Source organism: Euleptes europaea, chromosome 7, assembly GCF_029931775.1.
Source record: "Euleptes europaea isolate rEulEur1 chromosome 7, rEulEur1.hap1, whole genome shotgun sequence".
Taxonomy (NCBI): domain Eukaryota; kingdom Metazoa; phylum Chordata; class Lepidosauria; order Squamata; family Sphaerodactylidae; genus Euleptes; species Euleptes europaea.
Genome location: NC_079318.1, coordinates 9,290,024 through 9,309,087, shown reverse-complemented (window position 1 = coordinate 9,309,087; position 19,064 = coordinate 9,290,024).

Genomic DNA, 19,064 nt, shown 5'->3' with positions numbered 1-19,064 from the left:
GCAAAGTAATTGATGTAACCAACACTTTGGAAGGACAGACCTATTTGCATAATTCTCTGTACGAGCATGATCTGTGAGTAAATGGATACCATTCCTGTCAGTTATACGTGTTACTTTCTGCACTCATTCTTCCTCTGTGAACTAAAAGTCATCCAGAAGCCAGAATAACAGACAGATCTGAAGATCTTTGAATATAACAAACTGCCATTATTTGTTTAGTTTCGATAAATTAAAACAAATATAATAAATGGAACATTTTGGGTTCAGGATTTGATCAGCATATTTATTATGTAATGGTTAAGCAATGTACAAGCCTAATCAGTGAGATCCGGAGCTTAGAATGGGCCCTAACATAGCACAAAATAATTTTGGAATGACCAACTCTAAAAAAGGGGACAAAACACTGAGAACCAAATATACTGAAACAGGGATAGTATAAGCAAAATATAAAATACAAGTGTGGGGCCACATGGAGGGGGGGGGATCCAATTCCCCACCTTCTCACCAGGCCCAGAGTGTCTCTCTGGTAGCTGTTGCAGGGCCTGACATTAGGGTTGCCATCCTCCAGGTATTATTGGTTCTTGTAGGTTATCCGGGCTGTGTATTAGCTGGCGATCTCCTGCTATTACAACTGATCTCCAGCCGATAGAGAGCAGTTCACCTGGAGAAAATGGCTGCTTTGGCAATTGAGACTGGGAAGGGCAGCCATGAAGGAGCTAGAAAAGATTCTGAAGTGTAAGGATGTGTCACTGGCCACCAAGATTAAGTTAATTCATGCCATCGTATTCCCTATTACTATGTATGGCTGTGAAAGCTCAACTTTGAAGAAAGCTGATAGGAAGAAAGTAGATTCCTTTGAAATGTGGTGTTGGAGGAGAGGGTTACGGATACTGTGGACTGCCAAAAAAACAAATCAGTGGGTTATAGATCAAATCAAGCCTGAACTGACCCCAGAAACTAAAATGACTAGACTGAGGCTATTGTATTTTGGTCACATTATGAGAAGACAAGAGCCACTGGAAAAGACAGTCATGCTAGGAAAAGTTGGCAGCAGGAAAAGAGGAAGACCCAACAAGAGATGGATTGACTCAATAAAGGAAGCCACAGCCTTCAATTTGCAAGATCTGAGCAAGGCTGTCAAAGATAGGACATTTTGAAGGACTTTGATTCATAGGGTCGCCATGAGTTGGAAGCGACTTGACACTACTTAACACACACACACAGAGATAAAAATCACCTACAAAACTGTTTGGTAAACACAAAGACAAGCATTCCTAAACGCTTTCATGTAATAATACATCAGAAAAAGGTTTTTTTAAACTTGAATGTACATTCTGTTATTTTTTAAAATCTTGTTGCCTTCTCTTTCCAAGTTGTACCAAGCCACTGCTTTCACTGCTCATCTTCGATGGACTCTTTTTAGAGAATGCCCTCTTTGAGGATGTGCCCCTATGCTAGGCTCCTTATGGAAAAGGTGGAAGGCTGTTCTTTTTACATGGTGCTTTGGCAAATAATTAAAATGGACTGTATGGTGGTGAGGGTTAGAGGAATATTTTTTCTTCAGAATCGATTGTTTAGTTTTAATCACCTGCTGCCTGTTGTAAGCCACCTGGAATCACTGTGAATGGTGGGGAAAGCAGCATATAAATATTTAAATAAATGTTACAATCTCTTCCATTGAGCCTATGACTTAAGCATAATCCTCAGTTCCACCTTTGTAACACCCAGTTAATTATTAATATGTTAATTAAATATGTTATCCAGTCTTTTCCAAAGGCTCAGGGCAGTAAACAGCAGAATTTAAAAACAGGCATTATATGCAGGACACAGAGGGGTCCCACTGCCCTGCTTCAGGCAAACTGTTCGAGGAACAGTTCTTCAGAAAGCTTGGCCTAGTAAATGCCAAACGGACTTCCTGAAAAGATGGCACCATCACCAGATATTGATGGGCAGATCTAAGCAGACACACAGCTCTGTATCAGGAGCCTTCGAATCACAACCACTCATTAATAAGAATAAAACCCCCTGGACGGTTCCCTGATTCATTTTCTGTCTCTGTAAATTCCCCTGAAATTAACTGGAGTTGTACATACATGTCTGATACAGACATCGTGGTAACGGGTTTAGGGTTCATGATAAATCAAGTGCCTCTGATAGATACAAACAAAAACAAAACATCCCATGTGCAAAAGGAAGCCCTGCAGAGTTTTGGACTGAGCTGACGATCCCAGTTGTTGATAATATGAGGAAACTATCAAGGGAATAATTCACACTATTAATGATATTTAAAATTTCCTTATAAGCAATCAGCATAAAAACAGCATTTTAAACAATTTAGGTTCCAATTTTTTGCCCCTGCCAGCTTAAATACTACTACTATTCCACTGAGTCTCTGATGTCTATTTGCACCTTTTCAATAGTTGGTACCAGTCACTGAGCAGACGGGCAGCTTCCAGTGATACTTTAATTGTCACACATGGAATGAAAATCTCACACCTTATTTTCATCTTGCTGCCAGAAATACTTTACAGTGCAGCAAGACTGTGAGATGTCATTATAGCAGACAGACTTTCCAAGGCAAAGGACAGTTGAAATGTGCTTTCCCTCAAATCTTAGGAAAAGCCACTCTATCTTGCCTTTGGTATGTATAAAAGGCTAATTAGGAACACGGATTGAACAAAATAAATTATTAACTTATCAAAACCCCAGTCATGTCATCAGCTAAATGTATTATAACACTTCCCAAATAATAATTTCATAATTGTAAAAGTATTAATGGAGAAACAGAAAATAACGGCCTGGGTTAACTACTGTCATATGCCAAGGTGCAAAGTTGGTCAAACAGGATAGAGGAGTCTAAGCTGATCAAGTAGCTAGAGGACCAGAGGTCAACAACAACTGATCATCAGTAGATGGCAAAAAGCTAGGGTTGCCAACCTCCCGATGAGGCCTGGAGATCACCTGGAATTATAACTAGAGTTGCCAACCTCCAGGTAGTAGCTGGAGATGTCCCGCTATTACAACTGATCTTGAGCCGATAGAGATCAGTTCACCTGGAGAAAATGGCCACTTTGGCAACTGGACTCTATGGCATTGAAGTCCCTCCCCTCCTCAAACCCCGCCCTCCTCAGGCTCTGCTCCAAAAATCTCCAGGTATTTTCCAACCTGTAGCTGGCAACCCTAATTATAACAGATCTCCTGACTTGAGAGATCAGTTCCCCTGGAAAAAATGGCTGCTTTGGAGGGCGGACTCTGTGGGATTATACCCCACTGAGGTCCCTCCTCTCCTCAAACCCCCACCCCCTCCAGGCTTCAGCCCCGACATCTCCAGGAATTTCCTAGCCCAGAGTTGGCAACCCTACAAAAAGCTGGCAGAAGTCAGGGTCAGAGAGAAGGTCATTATCCACTGGTTAGTCAGTGCGTCATCAGGTCAAATACAGGCAACATCGAGGGACCAGGTTCTAGCAGAAAGTCTTCACCCTACCAATGTGCACTGTGAAGTCTCAGGGTGGATACAGTAGCTTTATGTCTCCAGGGCAGATCTCATTGGCCCTCACTGTACAGTTTTCCTGCCATCTTGTTGGAATCACTGGGTTCAGTTCGGGAGCCGGTACTTTTAAATATTTTTTATAAATTATCTGGATGAGGGGGTGGAGGGACTGTTCATTAAATTTACAGATGACACCAAATTGGGAGGAGTAGCAAACACAGTGGAACAAAGAGATAGAATTCAATGAGATCTGAACATACTATATTATAGACCCCCAAGCCAAACTGAAGAGTTGGATGATGCTTTCCTGGATCAGATGTCCAAACATTCAAAAAAGAAAGATGTAGTAGTAATGGGACATTTCAAATATCCTGACATCTGTTGGAAGGCTAACTCTGCCAAAACAACTAGGTCCGACAAATTCCTCACTTCCCTTGCAGACAACCTCATAGTACAAAAAGTAGAAGAAGCGGCAAGGGGAACAGCCATTTTGGATCTGATCTTAACCAATAATGATGACTTGGCTTATGGGATAGAAGGAGTGGGATCTTTAGGGGGGAGTGACCATGTTCTCCTGGAGTTTGTTATACAGCAGAAAGGAGAAGCAAGAAATAGTCAAACATGTACTCAACAAGGATTAGTTCAGAGTTCTAAATCTGGGTAACAAAAATGAGAAGCACACATACTGGATGGGGGAAACACTTCCGGGTAGCAGTGTGTGTGAACAAGATCTTGGGGTACGGGTGGACTGTAAGTTCAATATGAGCAGTCAGTGAGATATAGCAAAAAAGGCTAATGCAGACTTGGGGTGTATCAACAGAGGCATAACATTCCCATTGTAAGAACTTTCCACAATGGTGCCCTTTTACATGTGTTCTCATGTCCCTCTATCCCATCCTTTACATTCCTGCCTCTGACTTTTGTGTCTTCAGTTCTTGTGAGGAAGTCTGCTGGTTTGTTTCTTTCAACTCTGTTGTCAGGTCTGACCAGTACAAGCCCTGGTTCAGGCTCTTGACATGTTTTAGGCCTGCGTTCGATGTTCAGTTGCTCTGTGATTCCCACTCCCTGTTCCTCGCCCCTCCCGAGCCCCGACCTTGAGTAGCTAACGGCCAAGCCGTGTTTAGACTCCTGTTTCACTCCTTCCTCGCTCCTTCCTCCCTCCTGTGCTCTGCTATCTCGCTGTTTCCCAGGCCGTTTGATCTTGCACCTGTGATGTAATCATGTAACCCTGCTTTAAGTTAGGCCTTGTAGTTCAGCTCTGTATTGGCAGCTTTGAAGCTGCAGTGTATCCATGCTTACTAGATGCTCTCAATAAACGTTTACCTGCTTCTGACATGCCTGTCTGAGTGAGTGACTTTTTGAGACGACCTAGGTTGGCTGGAGGACCTGACAGTTCTACCAATCCCACCTATCCCAAGCTCTCTTGCTCCCTTAACAGTAATTTTCTCCTTTGCTGCCCCTTATGATTAGAATTCCCTTGCAGGCACCTATAAGATGCCACCTATGTTCCTTCCTTCGAAGCCCACCTTCTCCATGAAACCTTTGGCTTAACACCATAGTCCTTATCCCCTTTTGAAAGTCTAAGAACATGCAACTAAACTGAACATCCATTATTTCACTCTAAATCTCCTTGGTATAAAGATTGTCCTTCATATATTTTTAATTAGACATAGATATTTTAATTAATTTTGAAGTACATGACTACCACAACTTCTCCCAACTGACTACTATATGTGTGAGTGAAGAGAGAAAGATTTATGCTCTAGTCCCCCTCCCCACACATTTGTGAAGAGTACACAGATACTGAATAATGATTCATAGAAAGGGATACTTCAGATTGTTTAGGTCACACCAGTATAAGAGCACACACTGCAACAACTCAGGCTCTTTTGCAACCAATAATAGATGTTTTCCCTAGCTTCCCACAGTTCAAAGTTAGCACTGCAGTGACACAATGGCGAATAATACCCGTCCAGCTCTTTATGACTACAATAATGGCCTGTGCTACAGTTTCTTACCCTAATAGGAAATTAAAATAAGGAATAAACAAACCTGTGATCATTCAGACTCTTTCTCTTCACCCTGAACCCTTGTTTGTGAAATGAGAAACTGGACTGAGTTGAGAAGTTCTAATTCAAATAAGTGATCACATAAATAAGTCCTGGGTCTGTAGAGTCATCACATTTTTCAATTTAAAATAACTGAACAATAGTACCTCAATTTTCTCTTGAAATGCGAAAACAAGAAGTTTGTCAAAGCAACATTTTCCTTTGTAAAATGAAGCAGTTGGTACCCCTTCTCCTTCTTATGTTTACTTCTCACAATAATTCATGATACCTTTGGCTAGACACACGTATCAGTCAGCTCATTTTGCTGGATGAGTAGCCAGAATACGTAAGATCTATGTTAAGTAGAAATGTCAGACCAATACAAAGCTAACCGAAAAGGGGTTGACCTAATTCCACTCCAGCTGCAGTGAAAGACATCTGGACTTTTATTAATGCTGAAAGTAAGAAACCAAAGCGAAGCAGGGATCCAAAGTGAGAAGGAAATCCCATCCAAGAGGAGACCATCCCCTCTAGCTACCTGACAGTTTTTATACTTCTGCTACTACCAATGAAATGTCATAGGCCTGTCAAACTCACAGCCCCAGGCTTTTATGTTGAGAAAGAATATTGCTGTGGCCAGCCAGCAACTTAGCAAAACTGTGGTCATTTTGACCTACTTGGGTATATGACTGGTGATTACAATACATGGTAGAAGAGCAAGATTTGAGTCCAGTAGCCGCTCTGAGCCTGGCTTTGGCCAGGAAGAGTGGGGTAACAAATGGAAATAATAAATAAATTAATTAAAGATCAAAAGATTTCTAGGGTATCATCTCATGAGAGCCAAAGCTCTCTTCCTCACACTGCATCTGACCAAGGGAGCGTTGACTTTTATGCCCTGTAAATCCTGTCGGTCTTTAAGGTGCGACTGGCCCACATATACTTCCTGTACAGCTTGAGTATTCCTTCGCTGTGCATTATAATAGAATACCATCTTCTACGGCAACTCATATTGTAAGATGCTACTCGAATCTTGCTCTTTTGCAAACCAATATGGCTACCCACCTGGAAGTAATACATGGCAAGTATTCCATGGATGGCTCAAGGGCCACAACTTTAAAAAGCCAATAACATGTCATAAATATTTGCAAAAGTATATGAACCAGCATGTTGTACTGCTTCCCCCCCCCTTCAACAATGTGCTATTCCAGTGAAATGAAAGACTCGTCTGTATGCATTTATTTAAACAGCTGTGACAAATGAACAGGACAGTCACATAAAAAACCCTATTAATATATTATTTAAGACTCGATGGAGTTCTTTTATTAAAACCAAATACCGCAGAAAACAGTTTTTCTTCAGTTGTGGTACATCATCTGTGCTTCTTTCTCTTTCTCTGTTCACACAAGCATAGCAATTCACATTGCCCCACAGTATTACATCTATTGATTTAACATTTGTTTCTGAAATTGGCTGTCTTGGAATGGTAATAACCCTAACACATTTTTTTATTCCAGTATCATCAGATTAGTATATATTATGCACAGTGCGCTATCTGTCAAGAGGCAGTGCCTCTGCAAAGTACAATTTATATTCCTAGACCTATCCCTTGTAATATTATCCTATGCACAAAAGGAAAGAGTAAACAAGACTTCTGACTGTCACTCTCAACAACCAGCACTCCACAACTTTTCCTGCCTCCCTTGCCTTTTGTTATTCCCCAGGTTCCTCTGTCACCATGTTTCCCTAAATAGCACAAAAACAGCACAAACAGCAGCTCTACTAAGACCCAGAGCTAATAGTGCTAAATATCTCCATTTTCCCTTTAACCTTTCCATTCATTGCCCCACACCCTGCTTTTCTTTTCATGCAGTATATTCATTCCATCTGAATCTCTTGGCTACAGCTCTGTTATCTTTTATTGTCTCATGTCCAAGCCAAAACCACACCATCTGTTGCACAGCCGCAGTGTTTTCTACATTGGCTAAAATATAACGAACCCGTTAAAACAATGAGAGAAAGGCACAATGGAGCATTTAGACTCACTTGGTAACCTGGCTGTGCCACTCGTGTTCCCTTTGCTCACATTTATGTGCAGGACTCAATTCAAATATAATGTCCATAAGACAAGGAAAATTAAAGGAAAACACCAAGAAGTCACGTGACATATCCTATTTGTAGGATACTTCAAAGAATATCAGAACACAATTATGAGCTTTTGGATAGGAACTAAGACAGTAATTATAGCTATATCCTACTCACAGTTATTCTTATTGAAGTTCCATTAACATCTATGAAGCCTACACAAAGCTCACTACATGATTTGTAGATGTTGTTGTCATCAGTGCCTCTGACACTCAAAGAAAATAGCTTCAGAGGGTAGCCGTGTTGGTCTGTAGTAGAACAGCTTGATTCCAGTCCAGTAGCACCTTAGAGACCAACACCATTTTTTTGGGGGGGGGGTATGAGCTTTCGAGAGTCAAAGCCCCCTTTGTCAGATATCTGATGAAGGGAGCTTTGACTCTCGAAAGCTCATACCCCCAAAATGTTGTTGGTCTCAAAAGTGCTAGTGGACTGGAATCTAGCTGACCTGATATTCAAAGTATTCCATGCTCCTCTCATGTTTGAAATAGGCACCTTTTAAAAAGATGGCAACACCACCTATTTTGAAACATCTGTTTCCAAAGTATTGTGAGCAGAGCATGGAACTTTACTGCCCTCCTTTCTGCTGCACTCCACTGGACTCCTCAAAATACGGCCATCAGTTTCAGGGGATGACTAGGAACAACAATAGGCATAATATAGGGGTCTGCAGTGGGTAGGGGGAAATCGCTGCCCTACTTCTGTGTGGAGTTCTCTGGCTAGTAAATTATCTAAGAATCTTTATTCTATAATTTAACAATATTTTATTAAAATTGTTAACCGGAGGACTCCATTTGTGAAGAGTATTTCTGCTTGCTTTTGTGAAGCTTCCTCTTTCTTCTATGTACAAGCCCAGTACCCCAGTCTTACTCAGGGTCAGGATTGTAGAGAGGGGCTGGATGAAGAGGAGGAGGCCTGTCAGCCAGCTGATTCTGGTGGCCTGGTTCCTGGCAGGGTGGGAGCAGGGGGTGGGGCTGCGGTGGCTGTCACCTGGAGGTAACTTTGGGGGTGAAGGTCATATGGCCCAGGAGCACATGGCTCCGATTGGGTGTGCTCCTCCAACATAGGCAGGCCACTGCTAGGCCTTCCTCCTCTTCCATGAACAAGTCACTCTGCAGTTTAAATATTTTCCAGTTGTCTGCAGCATGATTTCAGTGATCCAGCAGTTGTCGGACTCTGAGCAGCTCCATCCTGTTTCAGGTTCAGTCTTTCCACTGTGCTGGTGGCTCTTCTGCTGGAGGAGAATGAGCACTGGACCCAACCCTTGGGCCTGGGTACAGGGACCTTATTCCCCTTTTGTTTCTTTATTTCCTAAAATTTCAACTGTATCCTGCTTTACTCTCACCACTTTGAATTGTAAATGAAAACTAGCACACAAAATTGTTCCCCAAGGTGAAAATAATTTCAAACTTGAACAGGCTATTATTAATTATTGCAGAGTTACAAAATATTTACTGTCTGTTTGTCAACATGAAATAGTACAAGGCACATTTTCAAAAAACAATACCGTTATTTATTGTTTAATATTAATGTATTTTAAGTATGAACATAAAGGTGCCAGTTTTACAACTTTTACGTGAATGGTTCTTGCATGTTTACTTCAAAAGGAACAGGACAGTGCGGCATTCAGTGGGCATCAAATATTGTGATGGCAAAATAACAGGTGTTGTATACCTGGACAGGAAGACTTATTTGACCTGTTGAAGAAGGTCCCTGTAGCAGGCCAAAGATCCCCTTCCTCATACCATTCTGTTTGGAGTAATAGTGCAGGTGTTAAATTTAAAGTTTAATAGTAGTGTTTTGGGGTCCTATCCTACCTTGTAGGGATGGCCTGCAGAGTATAGTTCCACAGGTCAACCATGCACCAAAGTGAGGCTGTTGTGCCCTCTGGGGAAATATTGGCTCTAGAGCTACAGACGCAGCCTGTCATGGAAAGGAGGAGCAGCCCCTTCTCCGAGAGGTGCAGGATCAGCACTATTGGAAGCGCTCTTCACACTCTTTCACTCCACCGAGATTAAAAAAACAGGCTCTCATCAAAAGCACAGTTTATTCGACAACAAGTAACAAGCAATTAAAGAAGTTCCACAAAGACTCCCAGATTACATAGAGGCAAGATATTTACCTATCAGAGCTCTTGTTCCCACAGATGAGATGGATGGATTGCCAGAAGGGTAAGCCCTTCTTCAGAAGAGGCCACCCCTTGCAGTTTGTGGGGTCCCTTTTATACCCTATTCCAAGCAACTGGCGCCATAGTGCATCAGAGTGAACACACACAATTACATGTTCTGTACATATTGAAAGTGCCCCTGATGTGATGGACCCTGGACCCTCCTGTGGGCCTTATCTGAACTTTAGAAACTGTATGTTCTCATTGGGTATGTCTTTGGGGTCCTTGTTCTCTTTAACAAACAACCGACCTTCAGGGCCAATAAGCTGGCCCTTCCTGTGTCTTCAGCCGGTGCAAAAAACACACTTGTTTCTGAGAAAGGCAGGCAGGCATTTGCTTCTTAGAAAGACGTAGAAGCATAATTGATCTAAAATGGCTGTGCTTTGGAGACAGAAAGGAGTCTAGAACATTCAGGAAAATACAGGGTTGGTTTTTGTTTCTGACAGAAGGGCAAGAGGATAAAACTTCTGGTGCTCTTTGCCATGGTCCTAATAGGAGCAGGAACTGTGCACACAAGGAACAGAGGAGAACACACAAGTTACGTGGGATATGATGGAGTTCATAGGATGGGTCTGGGATCCTCACCCTGTGTACTCCATCTCATAAAACTTGACCTTCTGTAATTTGTCCTGTGGAGCATTTTCACAAACATGATCCAGAAAATCACAATATGTTTGGTATCTATCTATCCATCCATCCACAACCTATCATACGAGTGCAGAGATATCTGCACTTTACAGTCACATTATAGTTGACATGTTGAAGAATTTATACTAGTTATGTATATAGGCAGTGCAGAACTTTAGCAGTGGGATAAAGTTAAACTAAAAAAAAAATCACTTTATATACAAAGTGATACTTTGATCCATAAACAGCCGAATCAAGAGGACCAATATGTTTGGTAACCTAATCCTGAATAATACGATTGCTCAAATCTTAAATACTTTTGGAAAATGACATAGTAGAATACCTGGAACCAAGCAGCAAACAATAGTCACATTTCAAATAACTGTATTAATTAGTGGTAAAATTATACTTGGGATTTCCTGAGAATAATTTTCATGTTAGTGCTAACAAAAACTCCCATGGAGCTTTGTGTGAGAAGAGGCTGGTGTTTTGTTCAAACTTCATCTTCCCAGCAGGTCCTTCCCAGCAGAAAGCATCTGGTGGCAGACTGGTCATCAGCCTTTACATGGCATTACTTGAAGCTGCCTCTTTTGCATGACCTTCTGTTTTCTCTACCTTCTCTCTTCTATTAGCCTAATTTTTAAACACTTTGTATTCTACCCGATCCTCATTTTTGCCTCTGTGTGATGGATTTTCTTGGTCTTGACTATCCAGACTTACTCCCTGGTCAGATCATATTAGCTGAGTGAAGTTCAAAAGGAACAATCAGGTGAGCCATGGGAGAAGTCATCTTTCCTCCCATTACTTCTCTATCCTCCTTCCATCCCCCCCTATCTTTTCTGTGTCTCAGATGTTGAGAAAGACCACTCGTGGCTTGCTTGGATTGATCTACATTCTACAGGTTGATCCAAAAGGAATAATCTTTCAGTCCATCCTGCTCTAAGATTCTGTGATTGACAAACCTATGTGCTTCTCATATGCACCTTTATTTTCCCCTATACAACCTATAACACTTCACTGATTTCATGGTTGTAGAAAACTCAGGGTAGGAAAATGTGGTGCTTTTATTTGGGACAAAGTTTCCTTTCAGAAATAAAAAGTACTGGTAATACATCATCCTAAATGTGAAAGATGATGTATTTAGTACAGTTCAGAATGTCAGCAAATCTACTTTGCTTCAGTTTATTATTTTTTCTGACCAGCAAGAAATCATCAATAGTTCTGTGGCCAAAATCCATATAAAATGAACTAGCCAGCTATACAGTTAGTTAATCATGTTACTAAGTCATTATTCGTGGTGACATTAGAGTACATTTGATTCTTATTTAACTGCTGGTCATTATTTTTGGTGAGATTCATTTAGGCGCTTGTACAGGAGAAGTTCCCACTAGGGAAAACTCATATGATCAGCCCATGTGCCAAAGGAAGATCCTTCTAATTGACAGATCTTTATTAATGGGCAGGCCCTGGGATTCCATTTTCCCACTGAGGAATGCAGAACAGCACAGTAGTCACACAAGCAATATTTTTCCCAACACATTTGTATCAAAGCAACTGAATGAAAACATGCATTCATTAAGCGATGTCTCCTAATGAAGACTGTTTAGTCTTCTAGGTTTTGCTGACACAGAATGTTTTCTGAGAGCAAAGAATTATAAGAACATAAGAAAGGCCCTGCTGGATCAGAACAAGGCCCATCAAGTCCAGCAGTCTGTTTACACAGTGGCCAACCAGATGCCTCTAGGAAGCCACAAACAAGATGACTGCAGCAGCACCATCCTGACTGTATTCCACATATAATATAATATAATATATAATAGGCATGCTCCTCTGATACTAGAGAGAATAGGCATGCAGCATGACTAGTATCCATTTTAACTAATAGCCATGAATACCTCTTTCCTCCATGAATATGTCCACTCCCCTCTTAAAGCCTTCCAAGTTGGCAGCCATCACCACATCCTGGGGCAGGGAGTTCCACAATTTAACTATGCGTTGTGTGAAAAAATACTTCCTTTTATCTCTTTTGAATCTCTCACCCTCCAGCGTCAACAGATGACCTCGCGTTCTAGTTTTATGGGAGAGGGAGAGAAACTTCTCCCTGTCCACTCTCTCCAAACCATGCATAATTTTATAGACCTCTATCATGTCACCCCTTAGCTGCCTTCAAATGCACATTACCTTTGTCCGCATCAATTTACATTGAAACAAGCTGCTCACTGCATGCCTAATATTGTGATCCATGAAGCTTACTTTTCTATTATTTATATCCAACTTTTCCAAAATGAATTGTTCAAAGCAGCACACATTCCAATAAATGCAATCAGTATAATTAAATAGCAAAAGGAAGATTGAAACCGAAGGAAAAAACCCTTTAAACGTACATACGTATGTATGTATGTATGTATGTATGTATGTATGTATGTATGTATGTATGTTTGTTTTGATTTCTATCTCACCCCTCCCTGACTCAGTCAGAATCAGGGCAGCTAACAACCACAAATACAATAAAATTAAAATAGCATATGTGCCAAGCCCGGCACTTCGGGCGGAGAGTGCCTGCCGGTCTCTCCGCAGGGGGGGGAAGGAGAGGAAACAGAGAGAGGGCAGAGAGAGAGGGAAAGACCGCAGGAGAAGTCAAATGGAGAGGAAGACAAGGTTTGGGGAGACAGAGGGAAGATAGACAATAGGACAGGAGGGAAACAGAGGGTTAAAGGGAAGAGAGAGCTAGGACCGGCAGATGTGATGAAACAACACCTGCAGGCGGTAAAGAAAGGAAAGGGGGTTAATTGGTGGGTGGGGCAGGTTCTAGGGGGGAAAGCTTAAGAGAGGTTTAGGCTTGCTGGCCGAGGAGGAGACGGGCTTAGGAGACGACCCCAAAGAAGCTGGGTGGTCGCCTTCCAAAGAAGCCACGAGTGCCAAGTGGGACGAGCGGTCTCTAAACTCGGAAGTCTGAGGCGAAGCAAGCGAGCTAAGAGGAAAAAGGGGGCGAGCCTGGTTGCCAGAGAGCGAGCGGAGTAGAGAAAGGAGGAAACAAAGAGGGAAAAGGGAAAAAGGGGGGACGGCGACACGGATCAATCTACAGGACGACAGGTGAGGCCTGACAAAGTGGTGGAGAATGCGGAGCGTCCCGATCCCGTGAGACGGCCTGCCACGCTCCCGCGCCTTCCTATCCCCCTCGGCTGGCGCCCGCCCCGGGGCGTGTTTCGCCCTGCCGTCGTGCCCGACCCCGACCCCTCCGTAACGGACCCGGCGTCGGCGCGGCCCATGGAGCCCGGCCCTCCTCCGGCCACAGCCGGACCTACCATGGACTTCGCCCAGTTTGGGCTGTGGTTGGCTGACCGGGATGAACGCCTGTTCCGAGATATGTCCCGCCAGCACTTGGAGGCCCAAGAGTTTTTGGTCCGGGAGGTTCGACAGTTGGCCTCCGCCCGGGGGGGAGGTGGGCCCGGGGGCGGGCCTGCTGGGAAGTTACCAGCGGCGGCCCTCACCAAATTGGGGCCGGAGGATGATATAGAGGCCTTTCTAGAGGCGTTTGAGCGCATAGCGGAGGTGATGGAATGGCCCCCGGACAAATGGGCGTATATATTGGGTCCGTACCTGACCGGCCCGGCGCTGGACACACTGAAAGCACTGCCCAAAATGGTCACAACCGATTATGTTAAGCTTAAGCGGGCCATCTTGGAAAGATACCAGGTTTCCCCCGAGACCTATCGCCAAAAATTCCGGGCGCGTTACTGGAAACAGGGGGATCAGCCCCGGGCCTTTGTAGTCCAATTACAAGACCTAGCTCACCGGTGGCTGACCCCAGGGAATCTGGAGGCCGAACGGGTAGCCGATCTAGTGGTCCTCGAGCAATTGCTGGCTGCAGTCCCTCCCAAGGCTCGAGAGTGGCTCTCGTATAATACCCCAGGGGACCTACATGCTGCCACTACCCTGCTAGAAAATGCGATGGCGACCGAAGGGCGGAAGGTGTTGCCAGAAGGGAGGGTAGTCCGCCCATGGACGGCGTCGGTCAGTGATCCCGCGAGAGGGGGACGTGCTCGACTCGGACCCCGACTTCCGGGGCCTGGCGCTAACTGGAGACCCCGCCTCCCAGTTGGGGAACAGGCAGCAAAGACCCCGACAGGGACTGGTAGGGAGGAGGTCTTTAGACGGGACGGAGGGAACGGCGTGGGCCCTTGCTTTACGTGCGGGAGGTGGGGGCATCTGCGAAAGGACTGCCCCACAATGGAGTGTGATTGGGGGGCAGAGGAGGCCTGGCCCCTCACGCGCCTAGGGTCGAAGCATCCACCCTTGCGGGCGCTGGTTCGCCTAAAGGGAAGAGAACTGACCGCATTTCTAGACAGCGGTAGCTCGGTGTCCATGATTCGGTCTCATCTCCTGCCGGCCCGCTTGCCAGTCCTACGCCAGGTGAAGGTTTCCTGCTTCCACCGGCATGTGAGTGAGTTTGAGGTGGTGGCCACCCAACTACTGTGGAAGGGAAGCCTCTTGGAGGTAGAGGTAGCCAGGGTTCCCGACTTGCCTTACGCGCTCTTATTGGGTAGAGATACCCCCTGGTTTGCAGAAATGTTACAGGAAGCGCAGGTCATGCAGGCCCGTAGTCTTGCCCTGTTGGCCGAGTCGGAGGGGGAAGACCCAGAGGAAGGTCCCAGCCCCGGCCCGGGGGCCGGGCCCGGCAATCCAGAAGAGGAGGCCGATTGGGAAAGCGACCCCGACTTTGCAAAAGCCCAATGCGAAGACGACTCCCTCAGATATCTACGACAGCTGGTAGCCCTGCGCGAAGGACAGGTAATGGACGTACGGCGGGCGGGGCGGTACCCTAGGATAGAGCTTAAGGGGGGCCGGTGGTATCGGGTCCTGGAGGTGAAAGGAAAAGAGGTGGCGCAGCTGTTGATGCCGCAGCGTTTTCGCCAAGCCTTGTTGGTGGCCGCACACGACCACCCTTGGGCAGGGCATCAGGGCGTACAAGCCACTATAGCCCGGCTGACTCAAAGGTTTTTCTGGCCGTCCCTGTCTAAGGACGTTAAACGGTATTGTCGCTCGTGTGAGGTCTGCCAACGGGTCACCGGGCGAGGCCCGTTGCGAGCACCGCTGCAACCAGTAACCTCGATGGGCAACCCATTCGAACAAATTGCAATTGATTTCATAGGCCCGCTACCCCGGACCCCTCGAGGTTTTCGTTTCGTTCTCGTCATCATGGACTATGCCACTCGATACCCAGATGCGATCCCCTTGCGGACCATGGGGGCGGGCGGCGTATGTAAGGTCCTGATGCGCTTCTTTTCCCATTTTGGGTTACCTAAGGTGCTTATCTCCGACCAGGGAACGCCTTTCACGGCTATGGTAACAAAACAGCTGTGTACAAATTTAGGGATTAAGCAGGCTTTTGCCTCTGTGAGACATCCCCAGACCGACGGGTTAGTTGAGCGGTTTAATCAAACACTAAAGACCATGCTAAAAAAGGTGGCACGGGACAAACCGCAGCAATGGGATATCTTTTTAGACCCCATATTGTTCATGGTGCGGGAGACCCCGCAGGCGTCCACGGGGTACGCCCCCTTTGAGTTAGTGTTCGGACGTCGGCCCCGAGGTTTATTAGAGGTCATGGGAGAACAATGGGTCCCGGGAACTGCCTCCGGGAGTTGGCAACCCAACGAATACCTTTCCCAGCTGCAAGGAGGACTGCAGCGGGACCAACAGGAGGCCAAAAAGAACCTTGAGGCAGCCCAGGCACGCCAAAAAGCCCGCTACGACGATCGTAGCAAGGAAAGAAGTTTTGAGGAGGGGGACACAGTCCTGGTCCGTAACACTATTCTGGCGGAGGTCGGGGGAGACCCCTGGCGAGGTCCTTTTCGTGTTACGCAGCGGGTAGGGCCTTTGTCCTATAATGTGCAGACGAACCCCCGGAAACGACCCAAACAGATACATGTCAATGACTTGAAGCAGTGGGTTCCCCGACAAGCCCCAGCAGAGGTGAACGTGCTAGAAAATCGGGCGGCCTTATCTGAAGGGGAGCTACCCTGGGATGGCCGAGCGGAGCAGCCTGTCCCTGCCCCTGTGATAAACCCCGCCTTGACGCCAAAGCAACAGCAACAACTGATTAGATTAGTGGCACAAGGACCCCCCGTGTTCGACACCAAGCCGGGTAAAACTACCTTGATTGAGCATCAGGTGCGCACCTCTCCTGAACAAGTGGCACGGGCAGTTTGGCGCCCCATTCCCCGCAAGCGGTGGCAAGCGGTAGAACAGGAAGTGGAACAGATGTTACAGATGGGAGTCATCGAACCGTCGTTTAGCCCTTGGCGGAGCCCCATTGTCCTCGTCCCAAAGCCCGACGGGTCTACCCGGTTCTGCGTTGATTATAGGGCTGTGAACCAGGTGGCTCAATTCGACGCCTACCCCATGCCTCGTACCGACATCCTCATTGACCAACTGGGGCAGGCTCAGTACCTGTCGGCGTTAGACATGACTAAAGGATACTGGCAGATACCTATGGCGGAACAAGACAAAGAGAAGACGGCCTTCGCAACCCCCTCTGGCCTCTACCAGTTCAAGAGGATGCCATTCGGACTACATGGGGCAGCAGCCACTTTTCAGCGACTAGTGGACCAGATCCTAGTCCACTGTCGAGCCTTTGCCAGGGCTTACATCGACGACATCATTGTCTATAGCGAGACATGGGAGGACCACCTCGTTCACCTGCAAGTAGTCCTACAGGCCATCCATCAGGCTGGGCTGAAAGTAAACCCAAAGAAGAGCTGCCTGGGTTTCACAGAGCTCCGCTACTTGGGTTTCACGGTAGGCGGAGGGAAGGTACGCCCCGTCGCCAACAAGGTGGCGACCCTAGAGCAATTACCCCAACCCTCGACAAAAAAACATCTGCGGAAGTTCTTAGGCTTAGTGGGGTATTACAGCAAGTTTATCCCCCATTATGCGACCAGGGCCGCCACCCTCACAGATTGTCTACGCAAAACCGAACCCCCCAAGATCCAGTGGACCCCCAGGCGACAGAAGGCCTGGGACGACCTCCGTACCGCTCTGAGCCGCCTACCCTCCCTCTTCAACCCCAACTTCAATCAACCTTTCATACTCTATACAGACGCCTCGGCCACCGGAGTGGGGGCGGCCCTCACCCAAGAAGAAGGGACCGAGCGACGTCCCATTGTGTTCCTCAGTCGCAAGTTGTCCCCTCAAGAACAACGCTACTCTACGATAGAGCGGGAAGCTTTAGCCATAAAGTGGGCAGTGGAATCACTACGCTACTATCTCCAGGACAATCCGTTTGTACTAGTGACTGACCATGCCCCCCTGAAATGGATACACACCGCAAAGGACCATAATGACCGTATCCAACGATGGTATCTCTCTTTACTCCCCTTTAGGTTCCAAGTGCGACATCGTCCCGGCCGGGAGCACCTCGACGCCGACTACCTGTCTCGACTCTTCGAACCCGACACGCCGGGCCAGGGGCCCATTCCCAGGGGGGGCATCTGTGCCAAGCCCGGCACTTCGGGCGGAGAGTGCCTGCCGGTCTCTCCGCAGGGGGGGGAAGGAGAGGAAACAGAGAGAGGGCAGAGAGAGAGGGAAAGACCGCAGGAGAAGTCAAATGGAGAGGAAGACAAGGTTTGGGGAGACAGAGGGAAGATAGACAATAGGACAGGAGGGAAACAGAGGGTTAAAGGGAAGAGAGAGCTAGGACCGGCAGATGTGATGAAACAACACCTGCAGGCGGTAAAGAAAGGAAAGGGGGTTAATTGGTGGGTGGGGCAGGTTCTAGGGGGGAAAGCTTAAGAGAGGTTTAGGCTTGCTGGCCGAGGAGGAGACGGGCTTAGGAGACGACCCCAAAGAAGCTGGGTGGTCGCCTTCCAAAGAAGCCACGAGTGCCAAGTGGGACGAGCGGTCTCTAAACTCGGAAGTCTGAGGCGAAGCAAGCGAGCTAAGAGGAAAAAGGGGGCGAGCCTGGTTGCCAGAGAGCGAGCGGAGTAGAGAAAGGAGGAAACAAAGAGGGAAAAGGGAAAAAGGGGGGACGGCGACACGGATCAATCTACAGGACGACAGGTGAGGCCTGACAGCATACTATATAATTTATACATAAAGCTCTATTACTTTAAAATTCCAGATGGCGCCTTTAAACCTTAACTATGATTCCAGAGATGACCAATCAAGAATAACTGTAAAGAATGAGGGGGAGAAAAAGGGGAAGGGAAGGGATAGGAACATAAAAGTAAAGGGAATGCCATTTTTTACTGTAATATAATGAAATATGATTTTATAGTATGTTTTAATTTGTTTTTACTATGTTTTAATTAATGTTTTATCATGTTGTTACCCGCTCTGAGCCCGGCTTGCTGGGAATGAGAGTGGGATATAAATGCAAGAAATAAATAAATAAAAAATACAAGGGAACAACTATAGGGATGGGGGTTGGGGTAGAGTAGGGCTCCCAGGTTCCCCCTCTCCTCCGGCGGGAGGTTTTTGGAGCAGAGCTGAGGCAGGAATTGTGTGCGGGTGGGAGTTTGAGTGGTAAAAGGCCCATTGTGATGTGGCACTTCTGTGTGTGAACACATTGCAAGGGGCCTTTTACCACTCA